This window comes from Neopelma chrysocephalum, unplaced genomic scaffold, assembly GCF_003984885.1.
Source record: "Neopelma chrysocephalum unplaced genomic scaffold, ASM398488v2 Primary Assembly neopelma1_107, whole genome shotgun sequence".
Classification (NCBI taxonomy): domain Eukaryota; kingdom Metazoa; phylum Chordata; class Aves; order Passeriformes; family Pipridae; genus Neopelma; species Neopelma chrysocephalum.
This window is the reverse complement of record NW_020897772.1, coordinates 494807-520666: the sequence shown is the minus strand read 5'-3', so window position 1 is coordinate 520666 and position 25860 is coordinate 494807. Positions and strand designations below refer to the sequence as shown.

Genomic DNA, 25860 nt, shown 5'->3' with positions numbered 1-25860 from the left:
AAAGGATTCCCTTATGGCTTTCTTGAGAACACTTGGTTTTAAGATACTCCATCCATCCCCTCTATCTCGCTCTTATTATGTGAAATTATCAGTCCACAGTATTTCACAATAATTCATAAATACATATGCACCACATATGTAGAAGATTCTACTTACACCTCCAAAATCAAGACAACTAAACTTCATTAATCATTGATTACCTTCTCATAGGTTACACCAGTGCAAATATCCTTAAGCTCTAAATAATATGGTGCCACTGATATTATGAATGAGAAAAAACACAAAGGTTTGTAACAACTAAGAAGCAAAAGAATCCCAAACTCTCAACAATGTACAAAAGACAACGGAAGTCTTCCTGAAAAGCTCCAACAGGAACATGATGTAACACTGACCATTTCAAAACTGAAAACTCAAGGTGACTGTGGTCATTAATAAATCCAAAGAACACATGTCTATCTGTCATTTTTGGTATTCTGAACTTCTTTTTAATCAGAAGTTATATGTCTCCGCTGCTTTCTGTAGAGTTTCCTTTTCTTCGAGATAAAACATGGATTATTTATAACCTCTTCAAATGTGTGCAGGAACTGCACCATCAAGCACTGGAAGCACACTCACAAACAAGCTCAGCTGTTCCAGACCTGTGTCCCTTCTTTTTCTGCTTTTGGCATCATTTATTCTTTAACACAGTCAAGTAAGAATGTATTACTATTTTTCCATCAGATACTCTGACATTCCTAGCTAGGAATCTCATGCCTTATGTTGCCACTAGAAAATATAACATGTGCCATGTCAACTAGCAAGTTATAAATATTTACAGATTTAATTTAAATATTTGAAATAGCTATAAGTGTTTTCAGGTTGTTTTCAAAGTAAAGATTTACAGTTGATTTTTTTGCTGGGAGGGAACACACCATCAAGAGGTAACATTATGGATATTTGGAGCATTGCTATTAAATTTCTGAGTAAATTGCATTGCCAATAATAATTATTAATAGAATTGATTCTCAAATCTTAGTCCACGTGGATACAATTGAAGGCAGCAATCATTTATAATTTCTAAAAAGTATCAAAGTATTGCAGTTCTACTGTCTCGTTCATTTAAACTACTCAGGTTAAAGGTTATTCCACTCCTCACTAAACAACGAAGAACTTTTGCAAAGTTAGAAGAAATTAGAGAAATCAGAAATTAGAAAAACTGAGGTGTATGGAAGGATTAAGTTCTCATTCCTTCTCAGGCTATAGACTCTTCAAGTAAACACAAAACAGCAAGTAACTTACTCAAAAAGCTTGATGACAGGCTGGTTTGTTTGGATACAGGTACTGTGTTACCCAACATACCAAATATTGCCAACCCCAAAACAGATTAATGGCATTCATGGGATATATCAACACAGTAAAAATTCTTAATTAAAATTAAAAAAAGTGAAGGAGTATTTAAAGTTAAACCTTCACCAATAGTAAGTTAAATATAGAGAAAACCACACCTGAGAAGGGGAATAGTGTACATGTGTGTTTATAGATGTATGCACACATAATATGCATACACACGCTCAGACACCATCAAAATAGGAGCTTTAGACTGATAATTGTAACTATTTCAAAATCTCATTGAAATTAATATGTATATTGGAGTTTTTAAGAGATTTCACCTCCTTGAGCCTCTGTATTACACACAAAAATAATAATGACCACTACTTCCTCGTGGGACAACTCAACAGAAATTCAATTAGACCAGTCACTGCTCCATTAATGTAAAACTAATGAATTGGGATCTTACAGCCAAATTCTGTCACTAACTCTGCTTTTTCAGCAACTTGTCCTGTAAGTGCAGATGCTTAAAGAGGCAAAATGACAAATTATCACCTTGTCCCACTTGCAAACTTTTAGCATTAGCATCCATTCTGCCAAGGGAACATTGTTCACAGGGGACTTGCCAGGCACGCTCACTTCCAACACCAGTTTTGATATCTTTCCAGACTTTCAGTCCCAGGAACACTAATGAGGCTGTTGCAGTCCCAGTCACAAACAAGGCCAGGACAGTGGCAGTATGTGCTTTTCAACAACTCCACAACCAAATCAAAATCCATGCTAGAAACAGTGGGTAGGAAGGGATCATATAAAGAAATACCCTTATATTATCCTTTTCCTCTTGAAAACTTTGTCCTGGATAAATGAGCTCTCTAGACACTTGCAAAGGGTTTCCACACATCTGACCCCGGCTGGAATAGTACATGGAAACTGTACAGCTGGAACAGCTGTCCAGGATGTGCTCCACGTGTACTTCAGCTGTGTCAGGAGGATGCAATGTGTCTGAAGCACAAAGAACCCATCAGATCAGTGCACACGAACCCAGTCCTGCCCAGTTGAGGCATTTTGGAGCCAATACAGAGCAAGTTATGGTTTGATAATTCATCCCCCATTTTGAGCACATTTGGAGCCAGCATCAAAACCACTTAGAAACTACCCATGCTACTCAAAAGTCTTTGCCTCTCTACCTCACTGAGACCTCAATTATTTTTTATTCCTTCTCTCTGTGGTCAAGCAAGCAATTTCAGTTTATTTAACATTTAAATATAAGAACAGTAATAAAAGCAAAGTCACAGGATTATCAAAGTGATGTTTCCAGCAAGGATCTAACAGGAGAAATAGACCATATGGATGGCCAAGGATATGGCTGTAGGCTCAGGCAGGCACAGGCAAGTGAGAAGCCAACATGAAAATGGCCAAGTCTGGCACGTCCTCCAAGGGGAGTGAACATCTCATTCTGTTCAGGACCTTGAAGGGCAAATGCTATGCCCACACTGCCTGTCCTGACAGCAGGTGGGTTGTGTGTTCCACTCACTCATCTCACCGCTTCACGTGCCTGCAGGAAATCACATTTCTGAGGAAACCCCGGGAGATTTTGATTTCAGTGTTATTTCTATTATGTCTTGCAGATGTAAAAATTTGAAAAGCTCAATTGCAATCTCACTGTCCCTTTCCCAGGATTTTGTGCACGTATGGTCTGGAAAACAAATCCCAGCAAATCTCTGTTTCTCAGCAGTGGGGCAACTTTCCAAAAGGTCTGTGCAACAGCTCTGGTTGTATTTTGTCATCTCCTCTCTTGCTGGGTACCACATAACTACTGTGGTCCTGTTACACAGTATCAGAAGAATTTTTCTGCAAGAGGTGAACATGTTTTTAGTCTTGGGGGGGGAAAAAAAAGGTATAATCCAAGTTTTCATCAAGATGTTGCCAGCCACAAGTTTCCTCTGTTTTCATCTCTCCAGCTCAAAACAGGTCACAGAGCAGAAATATTTATAGGAAATTGTTACCATTGTTTGGGCTGTAAGAAAGCACTGTTCCGTGCTGCTTGTGACCAGCTTTCTTCACAGGATCAAACCAAATAAATTGCAGTAATATATATAACAAAGCAGCATTGGCCTCTCTGAGAAACACGTTCTTGCAAGGCTTAAAACTTGCAGCAGCTGCTGAGCTGCTCTAGCATTAGCTGCTGCCATGCCCGACCTTGGCAGAGATTAAAGATTATGAAAGAAACTGAAGTAGATGGTAAAACAGGTTTAGAAATATGAAGAGGTTACACTACTTTTTCCACTCCTGAATTTATTCCAGCATTTGAATAGATTAGCATAGACCACAAGCTATTGTGTTGGCTCCTAAGCAGGCAGAAGCTGAGGAAGTAATGTAAATTACCTGCCACTGAAAGTGAAAATTATTTAATGCCTTAAGAACACTTTACATGATTTCAGAACCCACCACTGTCTCTGCTGTACGATAATGAGAGTTCAGCTCCAGGGAGTGGCAGTTTTTTCACAGAAGGTGCTTTATTAAGTTATTATAGCCCTTCACCTGGGCTTCTTTTATTTTTAGGAATAAAGATTTTTTTTATTTGGGGCAAGGATCATCAGTAATGTTGTTTTGTTCGACGTTATGTAAAATGCATTTGCCATTATCTCTTTTCAATAGGTGAATTCAAAAGGCCAACGGAAGCAAGTGAAGTGTTTTCAGTCTGTTGATCATTTCAAGACAAACTGGAAAACTGCCTGGATTCAACCTGATGGCAGATGTATTTATTCTCTATTTGCTTGTTCCAACACAGCAAAACAGGAGTTGATGTGCTGCTTGCATTTCTGCCTGGGGGACAGAGGTTTTCCATTGTAGCTAATGGACCATCTACAAACAGAAAATTAATTTGGCAAGAACTCACTGATGCTGTGGCAATCAGAGGAGTACAGTCCATTTTGAAAGTAATTAATCCAGCCAACAGAGAAATAAAATATTAGTTGTTTGGAGTATGAGAACTTAGACACACGGAAAGCAAGAGAAACAAAGCCCTTTAAATAGAGTTGAGCTGCAGAGGGACATGTCACATTTTGGAAATGGTGCCCACAGCAGAGCAGTTAACATTTCCAGGAACGGAGCAAGGCTGAACTATCAGTGAAATAATATGCACCTAAATCTGTTTAAAGCTCTGTTGTCTAGCAAAGTCCCTTCTCTGTAGCTGCCAACACACTCACGCTCCCTGACGAAAATGAGGGGTGTGTTTCTCTCAAAAAGACCCAATTGATGAACTATTGGAATCATTTTGCTTTCTCAGACTCATACCTGGGGATTTCCTTCCTGTTTGTCTGCGGTCACCAAGAGCACAGGGAACCCTCTGATAAAGAGCAGTAGCACGTTCCACTTCTCTCTGTATCCATGGCTCCATGGAACAGACAGATCCTTGATGCCAGGATTTTCAGGCATTTGAAACCCTGGATTCACAGCACTGTAGAGAATTTCACTGGCAGTTCCTTACTGAAGGGATGCACGTTTCCAGCAAAAATGGATTTCATAATCAGGTAGGAGTCACACTGGTTATACATCCAGGTCTAGAAGCTGAATTTGCTTAAGCAGTGACTGGACACGAATGGATGATGAGGTGAACAGTGGGAATACTGATGGCTTTCTAGTCTATTCAAACAGTGGCATGGTGAAACTTCAGTCAAAATTATATTCCACAGAGTTTTCTGTGATGTGTTTCTAAAAAGCCGTCTTGAACACAACTATAAAAATAATTTTACCAAGCGGTAAAAATCAGCATAGACAAAACTACAGAACACTGAAGTGCCAGAGAGAGGAAGAGGTGCACAGATAGCCAGCCATCTAAATTCATTCTGCTTCCATCAGGACCTTCAACTCTGCTCTGAAAAACAAGCATAGAAGATGCGTTTAACATCCAAAAAAACTTAGGGTCATATTTTCTCCCATTTTACTCGTCAAACACACTCTCAGCAATTCTGTGTGTTGACTCCCTCTACATTGACCCTTTAATTTGGCTGAGAAGGAGGTGAAAACAGCACTTAATGAACCCATGGAAGCAAGGAATAAAAGCAGTTTGGCGCCTTGCACATCCCATGCTTCAGCTTGAGCAAAGTTCCACCTGAGGGCTAGAAACAAATACAGCAGTGAAGCTGTTGGTATTTTTTGGCCTATAACATCTTCGCTACTGGGAATGATACATCAGCCACTAAGATTATAATTTCATTTTATAGAGTCAAGCTTTGATGGCAAGCCCACCTATTTATTTCAAATAGAGCAAAAGTGAAAATTGTCATCGAAACATACATGGGCAACTAACAAAGACATCTTAAAGAATTTTTTTTCTCTTAGTGTCAAGCAATACTGTAACTTAATACGATCTCTGATCTCTCACAACCAGTGCAAAATAAGAAGCTCTTTAGGAAACAGTTTGATTCCCCAGAGAGAGACACTGGCTAAAAATAACCTCTTGGTCAAGCAGAACATGGATTAGCAGCTCAGGTTTTCTTTGCTAGGCTACTACATATACTTTGATGAAAGTAGCAACTTGGAACTTTTAGAATTAATTTATATATATAGACAAGAGCATTTTCCCCTCAAGGTAGATGCAGTGAGACACCATGAATTCATCAAGGGGCACTCTCTCTGTGCTACTCACTCCATATGGTGTGGCTTTCTCATTACCCTCTGAAGACAGGCATATCTTTCCTCATTAAAAAGTGGCAGAAAATTACAAAATAACAGTCTAACTTCTCATGAACAACTTGCATCCACAGCCAGCTGAAGGAAAGAGATTACAAAACAACTTTGGGGACAACAACCATTAAATCAACCTAACATTGATTCCCCCTTTTTGCGATGAAATTCATTACAATTGGATTTATGGCCACGTAAAAGTCAGAGTCACTCACTTAACAGGATTCTAAAAATCTACTAAAAGACCAGTACTCAGAAGTCAAGATAGAAAAAAACCAATCTCTGAACTTCCATCTCATGGATTGTCTAACAAATTTAAACTGTCAGTGAGGGTGTGAAGTGGCACAGGCACAGATGAACAGATTTGGCTTCCACGGGAGTAGAGGAAAACTCATTTGCAGAGAGTACATTTGTAAAATAAGTACACAGCGTGTATCCTAATTGTATAAATCCAAAATAATAGCCCAATGAATGGGAGACAATGGTGCACAGTTTACATGACAGATTTCTTCATCATCCAAGTGCCAAAGCGCCTCGAGAAAACGGTGGTGGCATTAAATAAGGATATATTGCTCTTACTGAGCTGCTAATAAACAGCATGATGAAATGGCAGTTTGTCCAGTTCTGAGGCTCACACTTATAAGCCACAATGCTTATAAATGGAAGAAAACCAAAGCATTTCATATATTCTATGGCTGTCACCTCCAGCAATAAATGAACACTCTGCCTGAGATGCTCAGACACAGCTCTCTCTATATGAGAAATAAAAATATGGGTTTTTATATAAATAAGTGTATCGTGAAGTTGTAAGATATGCAAGTTCCAAGACCTGAACTTGGGTGCCAGGGTCTCTTTCAGCAGGATAAGGGAAATGAGAAAATTCTTAAAATTAAATCTTTTAGGGCCATTTTGTACGTGAGGTTCTTCTTCTCTTCGGGCTAAGAACAGAGGAAGATCCATCACCTTTGACAGGGGATGGCTTGCAGCCAGTTGGGATAAAGGGAAAGTCCCTTTTCAGAGAAAAGAAACCTTTTCAGGTAAAAATGAATACAATAAAACTTATCTGAAAAGGGTGGGATTTTGTGAAAATATAAAATGTATGGAATTTAAACCAAAGGGGTCTTTTTCCCCTGGAAACGCGGTGTGAGAAAGACCCAACATGTTGAATAAATTCTTCCTTTTTTTTTGTTCCCTAAGTTTATGCTGTCTTTCTAAATTTAAAGAGAGGGATATTTCCCACACCTAGACTGAAGGGGAAAGCTTCTGCAGGGACACAGAAATACACATAGATGTACAACTGAGAAGTATTTTGGGATGTGGACCTTAAAACTCTAAGGTCCTAGTCCTGATGAGTATCTCAGCAGTGCCTGAAGGGTTTGTCTGAGAGCACAACCGAGTTTTGGCAATTAAGCAGCTCTACAATATGTTGAACAAAATCTGTGGTAATTATAAGAGGACTGGCAAGGCTGGAGTGAGGAAGGGAAAGGGAAATCCAAGTTTCCTCTTTTATTTTCCTAAGCAGACCCACGAACCTAATTTGCTTTTCCTACTGCTGCAGACAATTGCTGTTTTTTCCTGGTTCGTTTTGTACTCCACTCGTAAATAGATTGTTAAAACCCAAAGACAGCAATCAAAAACCATAAATAACAAACAAACAAACAAACACAAACCAAAACAAAAACAAAGCAAAACAAGCAAACAACCCCCCCCCAAAAAAAAAAAAAAAAAACAAAACAAAACCAAAAACCAAACAAATCTAAAGCAAAACCAAACCTAAACAAAACATCCACATCCCAACCCAAAAACCCCCTAACTAACCAACACTCAGGCATTCCAGAACTGTGTATCTGTCAGGGAAGTGAGACAGGACACACACGGGAGCTTCAGTCAAACTAAAGCACTTCTCACAAACAAGAGCACTAGAATTATGGAAGCAATTACTACATTTAGTGATAAGTGCTCTGCTTATTAGAAGTCTTTGTATGAACAAAGGTAGGCATAGACCCATGTTTTCAGCCACCCCAGAAATGTCTAGAAATAGGGTCAAAAAAACCCTAGAGAGAACCAAACTGACAGAAACTTACCCCACTTCAGCTGTGCATATTCCTTAGGGAGATAATGTTGATTATTAATATTATCTGGACTGAATATAGAGTACAATACAGTACAATATGCAATACAGTGGAGACGATAGGGTTTATAAATATCTGGGGTTTGTTTCTTTAATTTTTGCCCAGCTTTATTTAAATATTAAACCTCTAGGCAAACAAACATTTTAATAAAAATAGCCTCCTCATTAAATCTTCCTTGTGCATATATTATTTAAAACCCACTCCTCTTTCTACTCAATTATGCAACAACTTATACATACAAATTCTGTCCAAAAACATCCAAGCCTAGAAAATCTTATTTTGTTAGAAAAATTGGAATTTGAATTTTTTTTTTTTAAGCTAACAGTTTAATTCTGAAAAACCTTAAGCATAGTCAACTTTCTACAAGAATTTTATCAGGCAAGAAGGGAAGAAATCACCCAAGCATGGTGCCAAGTGAATTAATATTTTTAATTAAAATTTTATCATCTAAAAAGATTGAGGGCCTATTAATGAATTCAAACATGTTTATAGGATGGATTTTGATTGTGTGTGTATTTGCTCTTTCTCGGCTGATGAGCAAATGAATCTAATATAAAATTAAAGTCTTCATTATTACTGCAATTCTTGCCCTACTCAGCATTCTGCTTCTCCCTTTCTTCAGGTCAGGGCCAATACCTATGGATAATACAGAAACCCAGGGAGTTGCTGGTTTGGGTAAGTGTGGCCACAAGGGAGATCTTGCTTGGGAAATATTTCAGCTTCATGTGTCTTCCTGAACATTATCAGCAACAACATGAGCAGGGGAAAAATTTGGACAGCAGTTTGGACTTTGTTCTTTTGTACAGAGCTTTCAATACCTTCCCATCTAGGCACTGAATGGAAGCACAACCCCCAAAATACATAGATGTGGACAGGGCTTATCTTAGAACAGTAATTTTTTTTCTCTCATTTTTGGATTTAAAGGTCAAGTCACCCAAAAAGCCAAACAAAAATAGAATTTCCAAGGGAAAGACTCTCTTCCTTTAACCTCTTGTGGGGTGAACAGGCTATTTTCAAAAGGTGGCTTCACCTTTTCTACCGTTCCATCATCTCACTGGTAAGGCAGAAATGTGCCAAATCAACACCTCCCAGAGACCCTGGTGCTACCAACTAAAGGTACAGATTTCTCACCTCAGAATAAAATAATAGGTGGCACTGGGCGCAGAGTGAGTTTGCAGACAGGAACACTCTCTGAACCACAGCAGGCATGGAGGTTTGTTGAAATCTGCTGGAGGCAGGAGACAAAGTGTAGAGTTTTTGAAGATCGGCACATGTCAGAGTAACATATATATTTAGCAAGAGATTTTGGTTTTTCCTTCTTCTTGAGCACCCAAAATACAGCTCATATCTTATATGACCAGTGAATGAAGTGGAGACACTCCTGTCCCAAGCATCCTGACACACAACCTGAGGTGAGTTGCAGCAAAGTCCTCCCAAACCTCAGGGATGCAGCTCTGGCGCTCCCTGAGACCTGAGACCATCCCTGCTGTCCTGGTACCTCCCCCAACATGAGCTGGCAATAACCTGTACCAGGAAGAGCAGCTCCTTTGGGGCAGGAAGCTCAAACTTCTTAGATTAACCCAAGAAATAAAACTAAAACAGACCCTGGAAAGAAACACCTTTCACTTCGATAATAAAAATAGTGTTAGATAACCACACTGTATAATACAGACGAATAAATTCCTAACTTGGTCTGTTCTTTCAGCCAAGAAGCTCAATATACTGAAATTTAGAAGTTATTTCTTGAATTGTACCCAAAAGAGCCATAACAGCATATCAAAAGTCCCTATCCAAATAAGCTCCTGGATATAAACAAAAAGTATTTCAGCAAAAGTATAGGCAGTATGTTACAAAACTTTTTTCATGAGCTTTTGTTCTTTGGGCTTTGTTTGTTTGTTGGTTTTTAACTCATCTCTTCATTTTTTGTCAGAGTTTGAGGAACTTGCTTAAAGACAAGGATGCAAAGTCTTTATATTCAGATCTGTGGCAGGCACTTACAGATCATTCAATTTTTCTCCTTTTAACCAACATTGCCAAAGAAAGAGTAGTAAACTCAAGAGAGTGTTTAGGTTTTTTGTTTTTTTAAAAGATAGTATTAACTAATGAACACATAAAAACTTGAATATAATTGGCAAGAGCAACTAGTAAGGATGTGTTTTCAGTTTCCATCTCTCATTACTTAGAAGCATCCCCAAGAGCAAGCAGAGGCTGTTTTATATTCCAGGTATTTACCCAGATCATTAATAGCATTCTGAAGATCAATACCTGTGAAATCATATAACATTTAATTTCTTACTCAACTTGCCTGAACCAGTGTCACTGCAATAATTCAGATGCACAACAAAGAAGAGAATATAATCTTATCTCTGGCTCCACAGCTCCAGGTAACTAAATTCTGTGCAAAATAAATTCGCTACAGCTGTTTCTACAAGTTCACAATATGCCTGGTGATTGTTTTTTTTTTTTTCCATAACACCAGTTTTAAGCACCTGATCCAAATCCCACATAAGTCAATGGAGCTCTTTCTGTTTACATCAATAGATTTGGAGTGAAATTCCATGTCAGGTTCTTGCTGTTATCTCTGCAAACAAGTACAGAGCTTAGGCAGGAAGAAAATAATTTCTTTCCTCCTGAATTCAGAACAGTGGGTAAACTACAACATTGCTGGTAGATTGTGTTTTTTTTCTTCTAATTCACTCCAACTTTTGTAGTCCAACAGAAAATCCTCGGCACTGGCGATCGGCACCGAAACCCCAGAAGAAATCAAACCAAGGCAGTGAGCTGTGTGTGGACTCAGCTCAGCTACACAGAGCTGAGCAAGGTAAAGCCCTTTAGAACAATATAAACAAGCTAAGTCTAGAGGATAACATAGGTAAAAAAAAAAAAAATTATAAAGCAGCCCGACGAGCCCTGCGTTTCCTGAGAGTAACCCACAAATAAATGAGAAGTGCTGGCTCTCTGCCAACACAATTTATATTGACAGAACCTCCAGATCTTAGATTGGGTTTTTTTTCTGACATCAGACATTACTAATAGTTTCCTATTTAATAATTTTAGACACACAAAATCCAAGAGCACTCTAACAAAACACATAGATAAGATACACACAAACTCCTCTGACTCCCTCTGAACCATTTAAACACTGACTATAAAACCCCCTGTGCTAAAGGCAAGTCCACTTTTGTGTATATAGAAATCATACCTCAAACCCCACATTTTTGAAGTTCTTTCATAAACAGTCCTCAGATAATTGTGTATCAAACAACCCTCACACTCAAACCAACCTGGAAATCAGGCCCAGAGCTGGGAAACAGAACAACAGAAAAGGATCAAAAAAAGAGAAAAACAAGCAATGAGGGTAACAGGCAGGAGTAAAATATTGGTACAAACCCAACCCAACCCACACCCTCTCTGGGGTATGTTTCTTCCTTTACTGATATATCACTGTTTTATTCTTGCCTTTTCTTTATTCTCTCCCAAGTATTAAATTGTTTCCAAGAAGCGCAAAGAAACTCTCTCCAAAAATCAAACTTGATGGATGAAAAGGAGAAATGTAATATGATACTGTAAGAGGAGATAAAGTAGGCTTGACAATTTGGGAAACAAAACGTGTAATCAAGAGAAGTGATGCAGAGGCAGAATCTTAGCTGACTTAATAAAAGAATATACCATATTTTAAGAAATCATTTTAGGAGGAAAGCAGCAGGTGGTGTCAAGTAATACCAATTTACTGAGAGCATCCTGTGCTTTTTAATAAGCCAGTGCCTTACCAACAGCAAAATCATTCAGATGAGAACAAATGGTATTGTGGAAAATAGGCCAGACTTGACAGTTTTATATTAAAACAAAAAATAAATAATGCATTAGGAAGAAAAGGGAATTTACCAGGAATTGAGGACATTTGATTAATATATTTTATGGTCCACTTATATTATGGTCAAGTCCATAATATTTTCTGTGGATTTCTGAGATTGCTTTATAGCTTTCTAGTGAGAAGCCCACAGGATTCAATACAACACCTGCAGAAATTTCCAGAAGATTCTCACAGACGATCTCAAAGTTAGCCAAAAAGTTCAGTTTAAGTTAGTTAAAATTTGGGTTTAAGCTAGTTTTAAGCCAGTTTAAAAGACCCTTTAACCACTGTAGGTTGCTTGAATTTGCACTCCCATGTGGAAGGAATTTCATATTTAACATAAATGTCCCCAGGTGAAGCCTAAACCTTCCTGTTTCAACAAAGTGACTAGCCAGGATGGTGAGCAGTAACTGGATGATTAGGGACAGAAATGGAGTTGTCTCACCTTTTTTCACTATGTTGCCATAAAAGCTACTGCTTAGGCACGTCTGATGTAAGGTAAAAGCAGCCAACAATTTAATGACTAAAAATTAAAACCCACAAGATCAAAAGCTAAGTTTATCCAATCCATTCCATCCTGCTTAGAAATTATTAAACACACCCAAAAAGGAAACCTCAGCTCCTGCCACTTCCTCCCCCACTTTGGGACCAGGTGCAGCAGCCAACAGTGACTTACTATTGATTAATCCTTAAAACAATTATCACTGAACAGTTTGGGAAAGGTCTAACAGGTAGGAAGTATAAATTGCTTACTGAGGTTTTGGAGGGAATTTGGACCCTTCAAAGCTGTCTGCTGCTACCTGTCACCTAGCACTTAAAAGAACAAAATCAGAATAGTGTAATAAATACATTATATATTTTTCTTGCATCTTATTTTTTTTTTAAGATTAACAGAGTGATATGATACGTTAGGATTGTTGATTAATCCTCTAGGAAGGAAAAAAAAGCCACAGACATGGTCAATGGTTTGGCCAATGCATCAAGAAAAAACATTACTGTGATTTGTATGTGTCCTTCCACTGGAAAAGCACTTGCTGAATATACAATGACATAATGTATATTTACTTACTCCTCAAATAAATTAACAGTAAGCACTTCACCAGGCCTTTTAGGTCTTGGCTGGCTCTCCCCTTCAAGATATATTGCTTCACATTAGCATGGACTTGCTGAGTTTTCCAAACAAGAGGAAAAATTTCTCATTTGTCACCCAAGCCCCCCCCCGAAGTACTCACACTGGCTGCTGACTCAAAGGGCAAGTGCAGGTGATTTCTCACACATCACTTGTTCTCACTGTTCATCACTCCCCTCCCAGTTTCCTTAGGGCCTCCAGCCAAAAGTCCAAAGCAGAGAGAACTGATGGAGTCGAGGGGTGGCACGTGGTGAACACCAGAGCTCAGCATGAGGGAGAAACATCACCAGTCAGGGGAAATGCTGACTGCTGAGAGACAAGTGAAACTAGGAAATAAAAACTTGACAAAGGCATAAAGAACTGTGGGAAATATCCCTCTTTTTAAATTTAGAAAGAAGGCATAAACTCAGGGAACAAAGAAACAAGGAAGAATTTATTCAACGCGCTGGGTCTTTCTCGCACCGAGTTTTCGGGGAAAAAGACCCCTTCGGTTTAAATTCCATCCATTTTATAGTTTCACAAAATCCCCACCCTTTTCAGACAAGTTTGGTGTATTCATTTTTGCCTAAAAAGGTTTCTTTTCTCTGAAAAGGGGCTTTCCCTTTCTTTCGATTGGCTGCTGGGCATCCTCTGTCAAAAATGATGGATCTTCCTTTGTTCTTAGCCCAGAGAGAGAAGAAACCCTTGTGTACAAAAATTCTCACGTTGTCCCGGAAAATTCTAGTTTTTAGGAACTTTTAGATTTCCCTTATCCAGCCAAAAAAGTCCCTGATACCCATTCCCAGTCTGGGGCTTGAATATCTTACAACTTCGCCATACGCCTATAAAAACCATATTTTTATTTCTCATAGAACCACGCAAGGCAGAGGAAAAAAAGGTGCAAGAAGTGATATTTCAGAGGATTTTACTCGAAGTGAGGTGGTAACACGCTTTAGCAGTGCAGAATAAGGGTTTGCATACTTCTGGTTTGTTTGATGTGCAATATTTAACTGCTTTTAAAAATCATATTTAATATTTTACTCCATTGAAAGTCTTAAATCTATAACCTCTCCCAAATCTGGCTTGTGATATGGCTGATGGGAGTTGCCAGCGAGTTAAGTGGTTACATAACTTCACTGTTTCACTTGTGTTCAACAAGTATCTGCATTCAAAACCCACAAATATTTGTAACTTGCAGTTTCAGGACATTTGCTATGTGACAATATGAAAAGAAAGGTAGTTTTGCTAATATAATTCTGTCTGATAGAAACCTTTTATGTTAATGGATTCTCTCCACGTTTCAATAAAATTCTGTTCACATGAAAACCACTGAAAACATACAACAAGAAATGAGGTAGGAACAGGTCTCTACTGACTGAGGAAATAGCTGTAGCTGAATGATTTTAATTATATGTATAGTTAATTATGTGTATTAATACATAATAATACAGATGATCACTGTGTAGGAATGAAAAGCACACACATCATCTATTTATTTTAATGATCCCACTCTCATCTATTACTTTTGCTTCCCCCAAATTCAACACATTTTTCACGGTTCAACAGTCACTCTTAGGAAACTGTTGCTTTAAAAACATTTAAGCAGTATAGACTTATTACATGTGATATTTTCCTATGATGAATCTGAGTCACTTTTCTACATGTTATCCACGTTCTACCAACAGGAAGGAAACTCAAATCTATGAAGTCCAGGCTATACCTCTCTGCAAGGATCTATAACAAAGAAAGCTTTGCTAGAATCACACCATTCAATAAGTTAATTAATGCAGACTACTGGAAAAATAAGGGGAGAAGAGTTTGATGAGATGGGGAGTAATAATGACTGTAAAAATTATCCTTCTCTCCCATTTAACCACCCTCAAGTCGTATTCCCTTCTCTAGGATTGCTCAGAGCACAACCACAGATGGAATGTGGCTTCTGGGTCCTCTTTGCTGCCGTTCTGGACCAGAAAAAAGTAAAGCTTCATGTAACAACATCCAGGGGGAGTGGGATGTGGTGGTGTCCACAGTGCTAATGCCACCACCCTACCTCACTGTCAAGTCAAGATCTGCTGTGCTCTGTTATATGAAACACTTTAATATTCATTTAGAAACACACAAAAGTTTGGCTTCGATGAGCAGAACTTCTGATGCTCCATTATTCATTTTCTAATCTGTTCTGATATTATGTAACATCAAGAAAATCATTAAATTAAAAAAAAGTCTGTTCACATTTTTGCTCCAAATTGATTCTCTTCAGTAGTTTCTAATCTGATGCTTCAGAGGTGAAATGAGCCATATTAAATGCCTATACGTGTCTGGTATAGACAAGATGTCTCTGGAGGCTCAGACAAACAAACTGAACCCAGTGCACTCACAGCTGGCACAAGTGCTGCATCTTTGCTCTGAAACATGGAATTTTTTGTCTAAGAAGGAGAAAAAAAGAACTTCTCCAAGAACTAAAACTTCTTGACGGAACACAGACTACCTTTTGCTGAAGGTCAGGGGGTTATATGTCGCCGTTCCCCCACCCCGACCCCAGATTTAAACTCTGTTCTCAAACATATCAATGTTGGAGGATGATATGTACAAAAAAGAGATTGCAACCATGAATCCCTTCTAATATTTATACAGTACAGCAAAAAACACAGGAGTAATTTGGAAAGTCATCAATTATGTTTTTATTGAACCTAAATATATATTTGTGTGTATATATATACAAATATATACAAATATATATGTATATACAAATATATATGTATATATACAAATATATATCCAAATATGTGTGTGTGTATACAAATATATATTTGTGTGTACACAAATATATATGTATATATCCAAATATGTGTGTGTGTGTGTATATATAAATATATATACATATACATATAAATGGATGATGAAAGAGTCCACACTCACCCACTTGCTTCTTGTGCTAATTTTTAAGGTATTTTCCCAGTAGGATAAGAAAGCACCCAGTGCAAAGAGGGATCATTCTGGACTTGGCACTGTGAAAATCCATTTAGTAACGACACATTAGTTCGAAAGCTTTGAAAAGGTTTCAAAAATCCTACAAAGCTTCACAAACTCCCAAGTGCACTCTTGGTCACCCTTCTTGATACGTGGGCATGCCTAATACACAGACTCAAAACACACACGAGTGGAAGTCCTAAAGATATCTGCACCATGTTAAAAGGAAAACAAAGCCCACACAGATCAGTTCCGTGGACGAGAAACAGCCCCATCAAATTCTGTTTGCTTTTACATTTGGTTTCATCTCAAAGCTCAGTGGCTTCACTGTGATATATCTGCCTTCTACTAAAGCCTTTTATCTGGGTCCAACACATCACTAAAGCTCCAGGTGACTGTTTGTTTGTATTGTTTTCACTTTGTAGGAGGTTTTTTTTTCCTTTCTTTTTGCCCTTGCTTAAAAAAAAAAAAAAAAAGAAAAATAATTATTTCTTTCTACACAACAGCATGTGTGAGAGTACCGGTTTCAAACATGATTTTTTGAAACTTGTGCATTCCTACCAATCAAGAGTGGCAGCTTGGATGTAAATCTGCTTCCAAGTCGTGTATCAGAGCTGACTCTTCAAGTTGAAATCTGTAAATACTGCTAAAATATACAAGCCAATTACTTTTTTAGGCAACTTATCAAGTAGATGTAGAAGTAAAATCAAATCAGATAACCTGCTGCATCTTAATTACTAGTGATGTTCTCTCTTGCTTATGAGACTCTAAATATTCATTAATTCTGAGCAATTAGCAATAATGAAACGAAAGTCTGTGAAGCTGAAGTTTGGAATTAGGTATGTCAGAACTCAGTAAAAGATGCATGAATTAAACTTATGTACATTTTCTCTCAGGAATCCTTCTTGAGCACCGCGGTGACAAATTATTTACTACAGATGTCTGTGGATCAGGGTACAAAGTCTGAAGAAGCTCCCAAAGCAAATGTTTGTTCTAGACACAGAATGGTGACAGCTCTACATCTCAGTGGGTTCAACTCAAAGTACAAGAACTCAACTCTCCATTCCCAATGTGCTCAGAGTTGCTAACACACTATGCCAACAAAAGAGTTATGTGGTCTATGCCAAAAAATAGCAAAAACCAATTAATTAGCCAGGAACCATTTGTTTATATATCCTGTTTAAGCCAAATAAGCCTCTGGATCTTACTTGCATAAATTCCCCATTACTTGGGTCTGTCTGAACTGTAAAGTATAATCAATCTCTCTTTCAAAAGTATCAATAAATGCAAATACAGCCCACGAACAATTTGCTGCACTTTTAGAATAAGGTGTAATCCAACCTTCCATAAGTATCTGCTATTAAGGCATCAGTGACATAACAGATTGTGATTCATCAGGATCATAGATTTCTACAACTTGTAGTGCATAAAGTAACAAAACCAGGAAAGGGAAACCAGAACCAAAACACATAATTCGGTGTACAGCTCTGACTTTCCTCAACCTACCTCATACAAAGGAATTTAAGATTCTTTTAGGCAATTTTATCTTTTCTAATAAACTAATGCAACTTCATAAAAGATCTTCATTATTGCCATGACCTAAATTAATGACAACTTAGGTATGTGACTGTCCAGTTTTACCTCCAGAAGCATCTCACCTGCAAGAGAACTATTTTTACCAATGTTGATATTAAGAACATAAAAATGTGAAAACTCTTGAACTTCTAAATTTCTCCTTGGAATTGGAAATATATTGAGACTACTTATATAATTTAGTGCTGCCAATAAGAACACTAATGAGAAGTCCCCAAGGAGATGTTAGGGAATAATTTAAAACACTGAACCCTTTGAATAATCAATTTCTTTTCCTAATCATCAGAGGCACCTCTACTTCTACAGAAAGACTTATGTTATATTCAACTTGGAGGTTAATTAGAAAGTAGGTTACCAAGGGCAAAAGCTTCTGGAGGTATTACAATTTTTCTCTTAACTTTCAGTGATTTGATACAATCTATGATACAGTTTAATCAAGAAACAGTGCAAATTGGGAAAAAATATTCTTGACAATAGCATGAACAGACCACCCTCTGATTCAGGCCATTTTTACAGACACAGCAAGGTGTCACATCTACCAAGTTTATCACTTAGTGTTCCAAGTAATGGAATTAGATGCCTTCTCATGACCTTCATCTTCTCAATTTCTTAATAAAGGTTTAGGGAACACACCACCTGGTTCCAGGTGACCACAGTTCCTCCACAACCACGAGCTTTTGCTGACTGAGCCAGTCACTTGGTGGCTTCTTCCAGGCATCACACAAAAGATTCTCCTTGAAGCAGCAAGAGTTTGTTTTATGTTTTCTATTTCCACAATCCCAAGTGAAAATATCTAAGCACAATGCTTTGCTTCTCTGGATATTTTGATACCTTCAGTCTTCACACCTTAACCTCTTTCAGTTTGTGTAGTTTCTCTGCACTAGTAATTCTATATTTTTTCCATAACTTAGAGATAGATAGGTAGACAGATAGACAGATAGATGTAGAGTGACATGGTAAAGTAATTTTTTGGTACAGAACACCTGCTTAAGCATTCTCTGGGTCAGGTCTTCTCATAACATGAAAATACAAAATATGTCCTGTCTGAGCTGACTCTTTGTCACACTGTACAAAATATCACAAAGGAAAATAGAGTCCTGCATTTTCCTTCCAAATTAGGCTTCTTTAAACAGTTATAAAGCTAAAAAATTCATGATAGCTTCTCCAGGACTAACAGTTGAAACAATACAACTTATGTTTCACCAAGGTACTTTAGAAATTAATTAATTTTGTTTAATGAGTTTAATTTTGTTTAATAATTTAAATTTTTGTTTAATAATTTTGTTTAATAATTATTTGTTTAATAATTTTATTTAATTTCATTTTAATAATTTAAACAATTATTGTTTAAATTGAAGCATAAAACATATAGTCTTTAAATGATTTACTGAACTATTCTTCTGGAATTTTGCTTTGGGGGGGGGGAATCATATCAGAATTTTAACCAAGATAATTTAATAAGTTAAAATGGAAGCTGGAATTGAGCAGTAGCTAAAATGCCAGTAACACAATGAGCCAAGTCCATGCCTCGGTGCAATTTAAAACTCACCCATCAAAAGCAAGAACTATAAATTAAGGCACCTCCCTCGCTTCTACCCCACTCCTTTCACTGACATCTGCTGAGGAAAATCAATCCTAGCAGAGAGCAGGATGAAAGAAGTGCTTTTATGAGTTGGTCAAGAAACTCTTCCATATTTTTTTTGTAGAGACTCCTGACCCTACAAACGTGTCCCTGATACGCTGATGATGAAGAGATGAAAATCCACTGCAGGATTACAAATAGCTTGACACATACACAGGCAGCCAAACCAACTTTGAAACCCATCACAAGTCCCTGAAGTCACTGGCTTTTGTATAAATTTTCGCTTCTCCGGTGACTGTGATGGATTGGTGTGCCGGGCTGTGCACAGCCCCACGTGGCTGCCTGGCAAAAGGGTTAAACAGGTAATGGATGTTATTCATACAGAAAACCTGTAATTCCCAGAGAAAAAAGAAAAACCAAAGCAAACTAACTCTGCTCTGCAGGGATGTTTGCTTCTCTTCTCTGGCTGCTTATCCACGTCTGAAACAATCCACTTTTACCTCAGGGCAATGCATTATTGAAGAGAGAGCACGGTGTGGGTTAAAAGCTGTGAGACTGCCTAGAGGAGGCTGATTGGCTTGAACCTTTTAGAGCCGTGAATTTTGGAGCCTACACCACTGGAGATTTACTTCCATTTGAAAGCTCAACTTAGAAAGAAACCTGTTTCAGTCCTGGGGACATTTAATCTGGGAAATTTTGGAGGTTTAGGTAGTTTCTGAACCTGGCAGAAGAGTTGTGTGTCCTCCTCCCTACCACATCCCCCCCCGGGGTTTTCTGGGGGGATGAAGATTCACGTGGTTCTCAGTACCTACGCAGTAGACACCACAAGCTTCTCGTGAAAAAGTTATCTTACAAATGTATCACTAAAAATTCTGTATGAATTAGATATTACTGCTGTATAGGAACACTTCATCTGGCCTAGAAACCACTCCAGCAATGCCCCACCAACTGTGATCTCCACCTGGGTGCACCAAACACCAAGTGGGGATCAGTGGTCATTGTTTGGTCATTGCCAAAAATTTGGCACTAAGGTTTTGACATTTAAAAGGAACAACGGTTTGGAGAAAGCATTTCATAAGCGGGTTACAAGTAGACACAATTTTTTTAAGCAGAATAAGAACCAAGTTTATGCTAATTCAGAGGGATGCAATACAGAGCTGGACTGCACACAGAAAAGGCAAAGGTGATTAGGTTACACATATATGTACTTTGCTATGCCAATATAATCATCAGAAAACATGAGAAAAAAGCTCATTTTTCATTGGGAAATTTCCGTGAGGAAATCTTTTCACTACCTAACTAACGACAACAAGTAAAGTATTAAAAAGCCTAAGGAAAACCTCCTATATTACTGAAAATACTGCAAATCTTGTTATCAAACTCACTAGTGCTCATGTAACTCAAAGCATCTTCTGCTCAGACACTTTTTCAAAGAGAGTAGTAATAAAGGATTTAGAGATAAGCAAAAAATAAAAGACCTTAGGGTTTACCAAAATGAAAATAAATGCAACTGCAAGACAGAGACATGTCAAAGTGCTTCCAGAATGCTACTGACTGAGGAATAAAAATAAATAAATAATACTGGTACAGTGTTTCTCTTTTCTTTACCAATTCCTGCTCACCATCAGCTTATTACTAAGTACCAGTTACTCTCACATATCAAAAGCTTGAACAGTTTGGGATTTTCATCTTTGGGTTCCTTTTTTTGCTTTGTCTTTGCATCAGTGAATTCACAAAACAAATTATCACCTCCCCTAACAAGAACCAAGGACTCATTCCACTGATGGAGAAGCCTTTCTGCAGATACCACTATTTCCATCTGTATTGATTTCATTCCAAAACCCTTTTAAAACTGTATCACTGCACCACCTCTCAGTGCACAGACCTAACAACATTTCTCAGAGATACCAGTGTGAAATTAGAGAATGTATCCAAGAGAGTATTGAAGGAGCAGTTCAAGTTACTAGTGTTATCAAGATTCCTTTATAACTATTAAACTAGTCTTAAATGGAATTTTTCATTACCCTTTCCCAACTAACCCTCAGTTGGATTTAAACTTTTTTTTTTCATTACAATTATCTAGTGATTAAGAAAAATAGGGAATCATAAATGCTAATGTAAAATTTTGGTCCTATTTTCACAGGTTTAACAAGTTCAGACCAAGGTGATCCCTGGCCACACTTCTGTTCCTTGCTTTTCTCCTTGGGAGAATGCTGTCTAAAGCCATTTTAGAAGACTCCTAAAAAGTGGTCAGATCAGTTTTACATGCTTTATAGTTTGTATACACACGAGCCATTGTGCACACCAGCCACAAAATGAGTGTTAGTCAAAGACTGGGGCAGATTTGCCCAGAGATGTTTGTAAGGTCTGTGCAGATATTCAACACCCAGCCAGGCTCAGCCCTGGAATCCAGCTCTAGCTGACTCTGCTGGGGCCTAGGGGTTGAACTAGATTATCCCAGGAGCATCTTTCCAAGCTCAGTGATTCTGCAATCAGGAATTAATGAGGCAGGAGAAAAAATTGTGCCCATTGCCTCATTAAAAAACAGGAATTGGACAGTTCACTGTAATTCTCTCTGTTCTGAAACAGTTTTGCCTAAAATCGTGTTAAATCAACAGTAGGAATGATCCTAAGTCCTACTTTCCTGATAAACTTTCAGTAGTTAAAAACCATCAGTGAACAAAAGGTTAGATTTCTCGTATGTTTGTAGAAGCTGATATACACTAATAAATCTAATAATCCACATTTAGGTTGTAGAACTGTCAAAAAATATTGATATCACTTTCAACACTTGTTTTCCTCTCATTCAGCAAAGCAATAGCCAATAGTTACCTGGTAACCTTTCCTAAAGACAACCAGTTTTAATATTATTTAAGGATCCAGTACCTCATGCTTCAACCCAACTTGGATCTTGAGAAGCCTCAGAAAAATCAGTGTTGACTCCAGTTTCTGAATGATGAACAAATAATCTCTATTTGCCATTCAGAGAGTTTAGTATTGAAGAAATACCAGATTCAAAACCAGTGTGGGAATGGAAAATTTCTCTTTTACCCCCACAGAACGAGTATAACATTTCCTCCTTGCACAAGTTTCAGAGCCAAAATAATATCCTGAGTCACTGCACAAAATTGCTGTGATCTCACAGAGCATTGCTCTGTTCATGAGCAACATCCAGACATGTGTGTAATCCTTGAGAACATACAGAATACTCTAAAAACCATCACCCAGCACAACTTTAGGTCACCACCAGTTTTCTATAATTGCTCATTAACTGTGGAGTTGCAGACACTCATGTAGTGGTTCCAAATTACTACAATCCAAGCACAAAAATAATTTCTTAGTCACAGAAATTGGTTTTCTAATACTTGTCTAGAAATCAGATGTTTCTAATGTGGGGTTTTTTTGGTGTAGTCATTGTAAAAGCCATAAAACTTTTTAGAAAAAGGGAAAAGAAAAACCACCAAACCCCACATTGACTCTTGGGACACAGAAACATGGAATCTGTCTATTCAGTAGATTAAAATCCACAAAGCAGCAAAAGAGCCTGTACTTATATATTCACCACCTCTTTCTCATCTTCACCTTATCTCCTCCAAAAGCCTTGGGATAAGAACTGATAGAAAGAATAACAGCCAAATATTTCCTTTCTAATGTGTTTTTCATACATTTTTGCTTGTGTATGCATATGCTGCTTATGTATATATACATAAAAATTTCCAATTCATTTCCATGATCACTGAAAAATCTTCTCCATACACTTTACTCCAGTGAAGTATCAAGTGTGCAAAATAGCAAAAATAAATAGCAATACTTGAAATGGATCTATCTGTGCTCATCTGAATCCCTGTACTTCCTACTGATCTGCAAATATGCAGTACAGGAGCAATCTGCTGCCTAAAAATTGCCATGGCAATCCTGAATCCTTACAAAAGCACCAGCCTAGATGTTTATGTGGTAGAAGTCTGTCTGTTATATGCAATGTATATCACTTGAAATCTGAATACTTAAATTCTATACCAAAATAAGACTTGCTGAAGTATATGGGAAAATATGCTGCAGCCAAGCAACCTATTTCAGAACTGCAGTGAATATATTGTCTCGTTCTCCTCACATGGAAAAAAAAACAGATGAGAAGCAACGTAATCTAATCTTGACAACAAGACTGATTGGTTCAAAAATATTAACAGTATAAAACCAGCACTACAGTTGCAGCTTTCCGGGGCTGAATTCCTTCTCGAGTGACAAGAGCACCACCTACAGACTTAGAAAATCATCCTTTCATCACGTTTGCCCTTAAAAACAGCAGTTTAGCTTTTTGTCTTGGAAACTGCAAGATGTTCCAGCTGTCACAAACTGATACCTAACAACAGTGCAGTAATTGGGTGGAATTTATATCAACAAAAGGTTTGGCCCTATTTCCTTAAGTACAGTTAAACATTTTTACTGTTTAAGCTCCAGCAAAAAAAGTGTGTTGATCAAGCCTATGACATCTGGCTTGAAAAGGACAGTAAAATAACAATGTTAAACATGTTCTGCTAATACTAGAAAATCCATCAGTAAAAGTCCATTTTCCTTGAAATGCCAGTCTTTTCACTTTATAAATCAACTACAGAATTTTCTATTTCTACAAAATATATCAAGACGCCATGTGGCTACAAAATTTAATTTAGATTAAATAAGGGTGGTGAATTAGGAAGAAAAAAAAAATTAAGCAAACTGGTTTTCCAGTAATCTAATGGACACATATTAATGATATTAACTTAATCCTAATTACTGCAGTGATTTTCTACTCTGGTAAAAGGTTTAAGTAAACCAGACAAGAGAACTCTTCAGAAAAATTATTCTCTGTGATTTGTAGTGGTTTGAACCAGGTTTCCCCCTGAAGCTGAAAGTGGTAACCCCCAGGGGGTGGTGACCCTTGGAGCTTGACCAATCAGTGCTCCTGCAAAATATAAACATATCTCTGGAGACCGGAAGAGAAGCAGTGGTACTTGTTGTGAGAAGAAGAGGTGGCCATGTTGTGGTGAGCCACGAGGAGAAGGGGCTCCGGCCCCTTGGGGGCCTCTGCCCCCCCAGCCCCCGGTTGGGGGGCTGCAGGGACTCGGAATGGTGTTGAAGCTGGGCTGAGTGCCTGCGGCTAGGAACTGGGGGAGTTTTCTCCCCTGTAAGTAGAAGTGGGAGACGCTGGGAGCAGCGACGGAGCAGCAGCGGAGACAGCAGCGTCCGAAGAGCAGTGGCAAAGAGCCAACTGATAAGGACCAAAAGGAGCAACACAAGCCGGTATGCAGCTAAGGCAGACACAGAGGTGTCTGAGGAGAAGGAAAAGCAGCAACAGGACAAGAGAACCAAGCCAGCAGCAGGAACAGAGTTTCGCGGGGTAAGAACTGGATAAACCAAAACCCCCAAACTCGCTAGAGACCCCTCCGAGAAAGAGGAGGGGGTGGTGGACTGAGAGGAGTCCTAAAGTGCAGTATGCACTGCTGAGAGGAGCTAGGAAGCTCATGGCCTCCTGAGAGATAAGCCAGGACGGCCGAAGGAATGTGTGTGTGTGGGGGGGTGACCTTGGCCCCCCCTGCTCCAGCTTCAGAGAAGCTGGCAGCCATCTTTGAGGCAGAGCATGGGAGCTCTGCACAGGGGCTTGATTTCCCCTGAAGATACCAGACTGTCACGAAGACCCCCGTGCTTCGTGATATGACCGTGGTGGAACGACCTTGTCTGGGGTTACGTAGTCCACGGAAAGACCCCCGTTTGAGGACGGAGGGCCGAGGGGCTTGGAGACCCCCTCGTGTGTGCTGGCAGAGAGCCAGCAACTACTACTGCTGCCTGAAAGAGAAGAAGAAAGCCTGCTGCCTAGAGAGACACCTGTTGCTCAGAGACTGGAAGGGGTCTTTTCTTCTTCTTCTCTCCTGGACTATTATTTGGAGGGAGAAGAGATTTTGGCCCATTGTAAATATTACTGTCATGGTAGAGATAGATATAGAGTTAAGATTGTATGCAGTGTATTATAGTATAAGTATTTATTTGTATAGTCTTTGTAATATATTCCTTCCCCCATATTGAGTCTCGTGTTTTTGTCTGGAAAACCCATCTCACATGGGGTTGAGATGTGGGAGGGGGGCTAGGAATCAGAATTGGATTTTGGGCCTTTTCAAACCATGACATTTCAAAAAGCCTTATTTTGAAAGAGTAAATCCCAATTAGCACTAGGCCTAGGCAAGTCCAGTTTTAATTTTGTGCCTATTTACAGGGAGTTGGTAACATCTGCTGCAATACACTTTATATTTGCATCTAAGGTACGTAACAGAGCATGAAGTTTCCCCATCTCAGCTGTGTGTCATGATATAAGGAGACAAAACTCTCAGATCTTTTGTCTTTTTCCTGTCAAAACAACATGATATTAACATCAAAAAAGCGCCTGATGCCTTTCTTAGCTACTAAGAAAAACCACATGTAAAATCCTCTAGTGGTTTTCTTGTTTTGAAAGAACAAATTTAAAAAAACCACTCAATTTTTTCTCATCAGTCATCTGAGTAATCTCATCAAGACCAGATGGCTTAAGTGCAAATTTTAGGCAAAAAGATTTGCAAAGCTACAGCAAATCAGCACTACAGTTACCAGGCCCTTA

The 25860-nt window shown here is 38.4% G+C and overlaps 1 long non-coding RNA gene across 1 annotated transcript in view; it reads right to left on the bottom strand.

Annotated features, from left to right (window-relative positions):
• Positions 1-1967: 1967 nt before the first annotated feature.
• Positions 1968-25860, bottom strand: part of LOC113973881 — a 138315-nt gene continuing 114422 nt past the window's right edge. Inside the window, exons 2-5 of the long non-coding RNA XR_003536364.1 lie at positions 16010-16098; positions 14704-14824; positions 4606-5429; positions 1968-2088 (exon numbers count right to left, since the gene is read on the bottom strand). This is a non-coding gene — a long non-coding RNA (uncharacterized LOC113973881). The remainder of the gene's footprint in view (positions 2089-4605; positions 5430-14703; positions 14825-16009; positions 16099-25860) is intronic.